Source organism: Equus quagga, chromosome 2 (genome assembly GCF_021613505.1).
Source record: "Equus quagga isolate Etosha38 chromosome 2, UCLA_HA_Equagga_1.0, whole genome shotgun sequence".
NCBI lineage: Eukaryota > Metazoa > Chordata > Mammalia > Perissodactyla > Equidae > Equus > Equus quagga.
Window position 1 is genome coordinate 51,517,210 of NC_060268.1, and position 11,689 is coordinate 51,528,898.

At 39.0% G+C, this 11,689-nt stretch overlaps 1 non-coding gene across 1 annotated transcript; it reads left to right on the plus strand.

Moving 5' to 3' along the window:
* The first annotated feature begins 11,005 nt into the window (after positions 1 to 11,005).
* Positions 11,006 to 11,162, plus strand: LOC124236530 (small nucleolar RNA SNORA51). The gene has a single exon (XR_006887765.1). It is a non-coding gene; the product is annotated as a small nucleolar RNA SNORA51 (small nucleolar RNA).
* Positions 11,163 to 11,689: the final 527 nt, after the last annotated feature.

An 11,689-nucleotide genomic window follows, 5' to 3' on the forward strand; every position in this document is an offset into this window, starting at 1 on the left:
GAGGTCTTTTAAAGATTCAGAGTGGAAGATCTCGTTTTTATTCTTAATAGGGTACTTAGTGAAGAGCGTCATTTGAGGAGGAGATAGTGAGGGAGAATGCGGAAGGCAGTGAACAGCGATGGCTACAATTTTGATCCTTGGAGGTGAAGAAATGACTGCTTTTGGAGGGACTCCTTTGTTTTAGGAAACCTCCCTCCATGAGTCTTTAGTTACATTTGATTAAGGTAAGGCCAAACTCCTCTTCTGTAAAATTATACTATTTAACTTTCTAATTAATAAGTTGTTGTGTTTTTTTTTTAGAGATTTGTCATCTCATTCTTCATTAAATTTTACCCACTAGGTTTAACATTCGCTGGTTTTTTCCCCTCAGTTAATTATGACTATGGTTGTCAAATGGTAATTATCTAAAAATCCATCATTCCTTCTACATTTGCTAGTTGTAAGGAAAATCTTTTTTCTTCTCTACATTTTTTTATTTGTTTATATCAATATGGATTCATGAATTCCTATTTTATTCAATTTTATAATTCATATTATTGTTACTTATTTTGACAATCAAATTGTCCCAGATTTGGCCAGTGGGAGTCTCTGGAAGCTGGCTTTTCTGTTCTTTTAATATCCTCATCATTCTTTGAATACTTCCTTACTTTCTGACACAACAAGATGTTCCAGGCTCATTCTGCACATTCCTTGCCTCCGCTCTGCCTTGTTCCTTTTAATGAAGAATGAAATTTAGAAACTAAGATCTGGATGCTAAATGTACTCATTTCTACTGGGACATTGCTGTTTCCAGGCTTTCATAGTGGACAGAGCTAGGAATGTATTATTTACATACGTATGTATACATACATTTACTGCTCTATTTTTCTATCCACCTATTAAAATCCATGAGTTCACCAATATTGCCAATCCAAAAACACAGGGTTCATCCTAGTTTTCTCATTTGTACTTATCCTCTCCAATAACAAGAATCTGGGAGGCTGGCCCGGTGGCGCAGTGGTTAAGTTGGTACATTCTGCTTCGGTGGCCCAGGGTTTGCCAGTTCGGATCCCAGGTGTGGATATGGCACCACTGGTCAAACCATGCTGTGGTAGGCATCCCACGTATAAAGTAGAGGAAGATGGGCATGGATGTTAGCTCAGGGCCAGTCTTCCTCAGCAAAAAGAGGTGGATTGGCAGCAGATGTTAGCTCAGGGTTAATCTTCCTCAAAAAATAAGTAAATAAATAAACAAATAGATAAGAATCTGGACAACCAGTACCCTCAATATATTTACATATTTGTAAATAATCCTGTATGCAACTACTTTCCCATTGTTGCTGCTACCCCTCCTTGTGAATACTCTTCTCATTCCTCTCATGCTCTGACACCTTGTTCCACGCTGCCACTTCCACCTCCCCACTTGGACCTCTCCTCATGCTGCTCATGTTCCAACACTACACCAGGCCACCACAACCACTGCTCACCACCCTGCCACTAGCTGCCTATACAGACTTTTGGGCTAAATCTTGAAGGAGGGAAATAATGAGTGCAGTTCCTTGATTTTTTTTCTCTGTATTATATCGATTAGGGGCTATATAAAATGTATTTGTGTAACTGCAATACAAAGCTTCAAAGATAGTTTTTGTGCGCCTAAAACTACAAATAACTAAGTATCATCACAGCACGCGCATTACCAGGGACACAGTTGTTATATTAGCCAGCTCTGGTGATCTAGTGGTTAAAATTTGGTGCTCTCCTCGCCGGGGCCTGGATTCATTTCCGGGTCAGGGAACCACACTGCCTACCTGTGGGTTGTCATACTGTGGTGGTTGTGTGTTGCTGTGATGCTGAACCTGATTGAAATACCAGTAGGGTCAGCCATGGTGGACAGGTTTCAGCAGAACTTCCAGACTAGACAGACTAGGAAGAAGGACGTGGCCACACACTTCTGAAAAAATTGGCCATGAAAATCCTATGAATAGCAGAGGAGCATTGTCTGATAGAGCACTGGAAGGAGAGAGGATGGTGCAAAAAAGACTGGGCAGAGTTCCTCTCTGCTGTACAAGGGTCACTAGGAGTCAGAATCAATTCTATGGCACTAACAACAACAAAGTTGTTACATTATTGTTACAACTGGTTAATCTATATCATTCTTTTTAATGGTTCTGTTGTTGGATGCTATGATATGTAGACTTCTAGATAAATGATCTGCCACTGTAAGTATCTTCATATTCCTAATTTCCTTGTACTAGACATGTTAATCACCAGTTCTTGCCATGCCCACAGCCCTCCTGAAAATGTAGTCTGTTAAACTCTGTTTAATATCACATCATTACAATCCTTATAGGAGCCAAAGCTGATTAGACACTTACCCAAAGGCTATCAACCTATGATTTGACCAGAATAAGGTTCTGCCTATAACAGATGCTGTTGGTTCCCTGCCTAGATCCCCTCCACACTCCCTGGTCACGTTATGCTGACAGCATTCTGCTATAAGCACCTGCCACTTTCTACCTAAGGGGAATGGGGAAGGCTGGAGGTACATGGAAGTTAATGCCTGTGCAATCAGCCCTCAGCCAATGACAGATAGGAGTTGGAAACCCAACTTCTCTGCCTCTCGACTGGGATAATTCTGAGGAATATTCTACACTGTCTCTTAGAATTCCGCCTTGGGACTGAAATCCAGTCGTCCACAGCAGAAACTTGCTCAATAATGAATCCTTCACTGGCTTCCTGTTCTCAGATCTCTGCTCCCCTAAAACTGCTTCCAGGAACCACCTCCCAAGTTAACAACCAGCTCTCAAATCCTTGCCTCCAAGTCAGCTTCTGTGCGAACCCAACCTACAAAACTGCTCAAATGTCACAACAGTTATTAATAGAGCCAAACATATGTGCTTTCTCAGGTGTTTAAATTGGAAGTATATTCTTTTAAAAAAACTGTTTTTAGTTGGATAGAGAGAAAGAGATATGTAAGCACTATGTGAACCACATAAATGGTGGAGCATAGAGAGGATATAAACAGACATTTTTCCGAAGAAGATATACAGGTGGCCAACAGGCACATGAAAAGATGTTCAACATCACTAATTATTAGGGAAATGCAAATCAAAACTTTAATGAGACATCACCTCACACCTGTCAGAATGACTATAATTAACAAGACAAAAAATAACAAATGTTGGAGAGGATGTGGAGAAAAGGGAACCCCCACACACTGCTGGTGGGAATGCAAACTGGTGTAACCACTATAGACAACAGTATGGAGATTTCTCAAAAAATTAAAAATATAAATACCATACAATCGAGCAATCCCACTACTGGGTATTTATCCAAAGAACTTGAAATCAGCAATTCAAAGAGACTCATGCACCCCTATGTTCATTGCAGCATTATTCACAATAGCCAAGAGATGAAAGCAAACCAAATGTCTATCAACCAATGAGTGGATAAAGAAGATGTGTGGTGTATATATATATATGTATATATGTACACACACAGTGGAATACTACTCAGCAATAAGGAAAGACAAAATCGTCCCATTTGCAACAATATGGATGGACCTTGAGGGTATTATGTTAAGCGAAACCAGCCAGACAGAGAAAAACAAACACCACATGACTTCACTCACATGTGGAAGATAAACAAACACATGGATAAGGAGAATAGATTAGTGGTTACCAGAGGGGCAGGGGGTTTAGGGGTAGGCAAAAGGGGTAAAGGGATGCATATATATATGGTGACAGATGAATATTGGACTATTGGTTGGTGAGCACGATGCAATCTATACAGAAACTGATAAATAAAAATGTACATCTGAAATTCCACAATGTTATAAACTATTAGGACTTCAATAAAATAATTGAAAAAAAAAAAATCACTGCCCAGAGGCATCACTCTTTGGGTGCAAAACCACCCTCCAGTTCTAATCTGGATTAGACTGTGCCCTATTACAGCTCCTCTTGGATTTCCATGAGATTCTTTCACTCTGTAGTTTTCTGTGTGCCCTAAGAATAATGAACCTTAGCACCTCCACCCCTACTTACCTGAGTTTATATTGAGAATCTCAGTTTAGTTTCAATCTCTTGACCCTAAACTACAACATGGGAGACATTGACTTTGATTTATATTTTGCTTCCTGTATTGTGGCTAAAACAAGGTCTTGTATAAAGCAGACACTCAGTTAACATTTGTCTAATGAACAAAGGAGAGAAGTATTTAAAAGGTATATATGGATTTACCTAGGTTCAAAACTACTGTTGAAGTCTTAGCGATGAAAAGCAACAAAAATTATTTCTCTTTTTTTTCCCCATAGAGCAAACACTTGAACAAATACCTTGTAACTGGAAGGACCGATTATTGTTTTTGTATGCTGCGCATCCTTTTCTGCTCTCTTCTGATAACAGTCCCCCCTTCCCCACATACATACACACTTCCTTTAGTCAACTACTTGTTCCTCCATTCATGAGGTTCTGTCCCTGCCTCTAAGAAGTTATATATGCTACAACTTGTCAATCATTATCCCCTGTAATCTAGGCGAGTTGCATAAGACCTAAGTCAGATAAAACTTCTACCCTTGGATTTTATAAATGGACCATGGAAAGAGAAACTCTTTTCATCTCCTGAGTTTTCCAAGCTGTGGTAATGTAAGCTTGAATTTGTTTGTGCCTACCCCTCACATCCCATTGCCACCAGTCCACAAGAAGGAAACCCCATCTTCAGTAGAGGTGGTTAAGAGAAACACATAGGGAAATGCAGCCCAGAGAGAGAGAGAGAGAGAGAGAGAGATGAGCAGGGGGAGGAAGATCTAGCAATGTTTTCTGAGTCGCCACAGTCCTACAAGCCAGCTTCACCTTGTATTTCTCTTTTGTGAAAGTCAATAAAATTCCTTTTACCTGTTTAGTTATTTTGAGATGGGTTTTTATTCTTGGAACCAAATAAAATGCTATGTATATATGTGTTGGAATACTTATCCTACCCTGACGGGAATACATTTTAACACAACCCCCACAAACACTCCACTAGCACCTCGGTCCTTAAAGCGTGATAGAGTATCAATAGAAGGCCATGATTCTGTGTCCCCCATTGCACGGTTTGGTAGATCTGGGAGCCTGCAGCAGGGGCCATTGTGCACCAGAGGATTCTTTAATAGAGACAAGGGTGTAGCCAGTGGAAGGGGATTTCAAGAGAAAAGAAGATTCTTATGAAATGCATAAAGGGAAGATTATGAGAGGAATGTTAATAATTCTTTGTAGGGGTTAGATGGAGTGGAAAGATATTTTTTTCCTAATAGGAAAGAGTTTAGGGAAATTTAGCCAAGTGTGAAAGGTGATTTGTCCCAAAGCCTTTAATAAATGTATCTTAGTAAATCAAAACAATATAAGTGTCTTCTGATATTGCCAGTTCCACTTAGATGTCTCAAAAGGAACTAAAATTAATCTGAAACTGAGACTGTATCTCCCAAAGCTGGTCTGCTTTTAATATCCCTTATCTGTATAACATACAACCGTTAATCCAGAAACCTGGGGATTATCTTTAATAACTCCTTTGCCTTCACTTCCTCCATATCTAATTAATTACCAAATTGTATTCATTTTATCTCCTAAATGTCTCTTGAATCTCTCTACTCAGTCCCAATTCTGCTGCTACTTCCTCTGTCCAAGCTGTCATCATCCTGGACTACTATTCTCACCTACTAATTGCTCTTCCATTTTCTACTCTGAAAGCCATCGTGTTTTTTTTTTTCTTTTTGTGAATGAGGATCTGTTTATGTTACTTCCTCTATTCTCATCCTGCTTAAAACTCTTCAAAAGTATACTGGACATCTGATGATTTCTGTCCAGAGAATTTCCACCCTCCTTATGGTAATAACACCCTAAATTTCTTTTAGGAAACCATCCCTCCCCCAAGTGGTCTGAGATTACTCCCACCTCCAGCTCCAGAGTTATGGATGCCCTAGCTGGCATCCTCTCCTCCAGCCACAGAGATTGTTTGAGGGAAGGGCGCTTAACCCATATCTAAACAACTTAAAGTACTGCATTCCCCTGGCCAAAGGAATTGGTTCAAGGTGGAGTGTGATTTAAGCAAATCCAATCAGGGACATTGACTAGTTCTTGTGACCATGATGGGACACAGCCTGAAGATTAAGCTAGCACAAAGATGAGAGCGAGTCAAGGGACCCCAGACAGCCAGAGCTGGGACACAAAGAGATTGTCCTCCTTTGCATAAAATCATACTGGGTGGGGTCATAACTCTGAAATTCACCATTACATAAACCAATGACTCTTGGGTTTTTTTGACTTAAGACGGGTTGTATTGGGTTTTCCATCAGTTGCAACTGAAAGATTCTTAGCTAATATCCATCCAAGCTAATGCATCATTGCGCATGCAATAAAGGCAAAGTCCTTAATACAACTTGAAGCACATTTGCATTTGCTCCCTGGGTTCAAGCCAGAGAGACCTACCTTTAGCCTCTGTTCATGCCATTCCCTCTTCCTGAAACGCTCTTGGCCTCCCACCCACCCAATGTTATGCTTCTTATCCTACTTACCGTTTACCTCTCAGTTCGAATGCCTTCCAGAGGCCCTCAAATAGACCAGATCCTTGTTATTCACTCTCAAAGTACAACTCAGCTTTGTTCCCTGTAAGTATAGAAATTTTACATCTATTTGTGAGATTCTTGCATAAAAGTCTGTCTCTCTCATTTAACTGTAAGCTACATGTGAGAAACTGTCTCTTTTTGCTCACTAATTGCAGTTCCTGACACATATTAAGTGCTGTATAGTTTTTTTGTTATTTAATGAATTAAGTCAATGAAAGGAAGACATTCTCTTAGCATAATAAGTTTCAATTAACATCGCACTTTATCAAATAACAACTTGAATTGCATTTGAAAAGAAGCAGAAAGTCACAGTGAATATCACTGGTTCACTTACAAAATGAAAATAGATTAGTAAAATTTATTTTAAAGCCATGGTGGGAGGAATTTTCCTGGTCATATCCACGCAATTTATAAAAATGAGAAATTTTAAAAACAGGTATATCAGAAACACATAATATTTTATCTGGAAAATAAATGAAATAGTTGAGTTAACACCCTTGTAGGGTAAAAGGTTGAAGGATTATATTTGTTTTTAATATAACTCAACCAAAGGGGGCAGAATACAACCATTGATTTAGAAGTAGATGGAATGATTTGGGAAAAAGCAGGATTTCTGGCAAAATTCCTCCTCTAGTTTAGAGCAGCAACAAAGAAACTGATAAATGTTTGCAATTCCATTTCAATGTTGGATCCAATCTCAACACACAGATTTTCTCTCAGCTATTGGAAAAAGAGTTTGGAATGATTTGTTATACTACAAATTACACAGTCCTTCATCGTGGTCAAGAAACAATTTTGGATGAATTTCAGTTTTAAGAGGTCATATTTCTGCATCAATTTTTCTTTCCTGGTGTCCATCTTCACACCAGAGAGACAACAAATGTGTCTGAGAATGTGAAACTGACAACATTGTTGCTCTGATGAGAGTTTCATAAATATAACAAAATGTATTATATACTTAGTGGAACAATACTTTGTTGTTTTTAGTAATAGTTAAATGAAAAGACAGTATGAGTCAATTTGGACTTTGAATGAGGTATGATGCCATGATGAAGGACACCTAGACAAGTAAAATCATAATGCTTATGTCTCTAGATTTATTTTTTTCTTCAACCTAAAATGCCTTCCATTCTCATTTCTGCCTAATGCAAGTTCTCCTTGGTTTTTAAGAACACACTAAACTCACACCCCACAACCTTACTATTCTGAGTTTTTTGTATTCCAGAGAGTACACTTATTGGGTAGGATCAGAGGATCTCACTGTCAATCCCAGGACTATATTGTCTGTGTCTGAAATCACCTAGACAACATTTTAAAATATATCTTCCAATCTTTTCCTCACTCCTCTTCTCCCACTTCTAAGATTTTGACTCAGTAAATCAGAGAATCTAAGGAATCTGAAAATTTTTAAAACATTCTCTGTACATCCATTATTCATAGCAGCATTACTCACAATAGCTGAAAGGTGGAAGCAACCCAAGTGCCCATTGACAATGAACGGATAAACAAAAGGTGGTACATACATGCAATGGAATATTATTCACCCTTAAAAAGAAATGGCATGCTGACACATGCTACAGCATGGATGAACCCGAGGACATTATAAGCAAAGTAAGTTAATCACAAAAGGACAAATATTGTATAATTCCATTTAGTATATGAGGTACGTAGAATAGTCAAATCAGTATAGAGAGAAAGCAGAATGGTGGTTGCCATGTGCTGAGGAGTAGGGGAATAGGGCGGTATTGTTTAATGGGTATAGAGTTTTAGTTTTGGAAGATAAGAAAAGTTTTGGAGACAGATGGTGGTGATGGTTATCCAAAAATGTGAATGTACTTAATGCCACTGAATTGTACACTTAAAAATAGTTAATATCATAATCTTTATGCTATGTATATTTAACCATAATTTTAAAAAATTCTCTAGATTTGGGAAGTGCTGGTCTCAGTCATTTGTTTTGGTTCTTCATTCTTCATTATCATAACATTTTATTCATACATTCCTTTATCTGCAATGCACCAGGCATCGTTCTAGATGGTGGAGAAATAGCCATGACTGAGGCAAACAAGGTCCCTGCTCTCAGAAAGCCATAATTCTACTGTCTATGTGAGAATTAGGTGGCATAGCATGAGACAGAAAGCCCAATTTCCCAGTGGCTTTAACACTCAAGATGTTAATTTCTCATATAAAATCTCTATTTGGCAGGGATCCAGGTTCCTTCTAGCTTTCTTCTTTATCAACACTAGGGTATGACCACATAGGCATGGTCAAAGGTGGCTGCTGGATAGCTCATCATTGCACCTGTATTCCTACCAGCAAGAAGGAGAAAGTACAATCCAAAGGATCTAATCCTTACTTTAGGGATATTCTCAAGAACTGACACCTCATAGAAAATAACTTAGTCATATGGTCATGCATAGCTGCAAGGGAAGCTGGGAAATGCAATCTTTATTCTTGGCAGCCATATGCCTAGCTAAAATTCAAGGGTTCTCTTACTGAAAAAGACGGATACTGGAGGAGATCTATCAGACTCCACCACAATTATATTCCCAGCAGATCTTGGATCCTTCGAAAAGACTGAGAGGTCTCTCAAAGTGTAGAATGAATGAGAAGAGACCAAGGGGCAAGGTAAAGGGAGCATTTGGGATGATATCCCTCTGAGAGTTTCACTCCTTTAAAATCCCACTTCCTATTGACAAGGATTGCCTTAGAGCAGGGGTCAGAAAATTTTTTCTATAAAGATTCAGATAGTGTATATTTTGGTCTCTGTAAGCAATAAGGTCTCTCTGTCAACCACTCAACTCTGCTGTGACTGCATGAAAATAGTCAAAGAAAATACGTAAATGAATGACTGTGGCTGTTTCCAATAAAACTTCATCTGCAAAAATATGTGGTAGGCTGAGTTTGTCCTGTAGGTCGTAAATTGCCGACCCTTGCCTTATCTCATGATATAAGCCCTTAAAAGGCCTTAGTATATTACTCACATATTTTACATCTTGTCACCTTCTTGGACTAGTAATCAAAGCCAAAGGTGTGACTCAGATCCCTCAGGAATGTGAGTTTGGTTCATACCATCAGGTTAGCCACTGAAACAAGTAGAAGAAATAGTTAAGCATTAGGGGAATTTAGAATGTACAGCAGAGGAGGTGCTGCAGAGGACGGCCAGTTGTGGCAAATATTTTCTCCCATTCTTTGAGTTGTCTTTTCACTTTATTGGTAGCGTCCCAGGAAGCATAAAAATTTTTAATTTTAATGAAGTCCAATTTTTCTATTTTTCCTTGGTTACTTCTGCTTTTGATATCATATCTAAGAAACTATTATCTGATCCAAGGTCACAAAGATTTATACCCATGTTTTGTTTTCTTCTAAGAGTTTCATAGTTTTAACTCTTACATTTTACTCTTTGGTCCATTTTGAGTTAATTTTTGTATATGGTATGAGGTAGGGGTACAACTTCATTCTTTCACACATGGATATCCAGTTCTCTCAGCACCATTTTTTGGAGAGACTATTCTTACCCCCATTGAATTGTTTTGCCACTCTTGTTGAAATCAATTGCCCATGAATGTATGGGTTTATTTCTGGACTCTCAATTCTGTATATCTATCCCTATGCCAGTCCGTAATTGTTTTTACTAGCCAGAATGCCTAATTTTCCAGTATGATGGACAACATATTCTTTTACTCGTATAATCATTTACCAATATTTTCTAAGCACCTTCCACATGTCAGGCATAATGTGGGTGCCTAGAGGGGAAGGGAAAATATTGTCATTTAGATTAGGTCTGGGACAAATCTCCCTGGATGTGTCCTCTCGTGTACAGCTCCCTGGGAATAGTTTCTTTTGATCTATAAACCTATGAACTAAAGAGACAAAATATTTCTGCCACACATTCCCAACATACAGTGATGGAACAGGCACAAAATAACTGCCGTAGATACTGCCATTCAAAAAGGAGAAAAATGGAAACACACAGAAATCACTTGTCCATGGCAATGCTGCAAGCCAGCTGGACATGTGCTGCCAGTTCTTTGACTAGAGGATCAGTCCTACTGTCTAGGAACTGATTTGCCATGGGTCTTGGCTCTACCCTCTCTATTTATGACCTCCTTCATTTCCCATAGGAAATAACCTACATTTGCAGCTGGGGAATTCTCTCAGCCTGGTTCTCCACATGGAAATTTGGGAGTCCAAAGACCTCTTTTCATTTTGTATTATCTCTATATCTTTCAGTCCAAGTTGATACAATTCTTTTAAAACCTTCATGGATTTTTCATGAGTCAATTTATAACCCATTCCATTAAACAAAATCTATATCCAAAGGTCTCTTTGAGATAAGCTCTTCTCTTACCTTGGTCTTCCTGTTAAGGTCCTGAGGGACAACATCTTTAAGAGTCTTAGAAGTCCTTTTAAAATAGACATGATCGGCCTCCTGCTGCTTACCACAGGCTGTGTTCTTACATTTACTGTATAGAAAGAGGAGGCAGAATAAACCCATCCCATACATGCCTCAGCCCAGGTGAACTTAATCACGTGGCCACGGGGCCAGCCCCCAAATTTCTCCTTTTTATAGGGACACCAGTCATATTGGATTAGGGGCCCACTCTGATGACCTCATCCTAACTAATTATATCTGCCATAACCCTATTTCCAAATAAGGTCACATTCTGAGGCCCTGGGGGTGAGGACTTCAACATATGAATTGTTAAACACTGTTAAACCCATAACACTGACCTAAGACATAAGAGTAACCCCTTTATAAGTTCACGCACTCTGCTTCCGTGGCCCAGGGTTTCACCTGTTTGGATTCTGGGAGCGGACATGGCACCACTCATTGGGCCACGCTGAGGCAGTATCCCACATAACACAACCAGAAGGACCTACAACTAGAATATACAACTACGTACTGGGATACTTTGGGGAGAAGAAAAAGGAAAACCAAAAAAGAAGATTGGCAACAGATGTTAGCTCAGGTGCCAATCTTTAAAAAGAAAAAAAAAAGAGTAACCGCTTTACAGTACTTATTGTAAAGCCTATCTGAAATAATGCATAGGAAGTTCCAGGCTCCTAGTGAATGATTAATAAATGTTGGCCAACATCATTACTTATC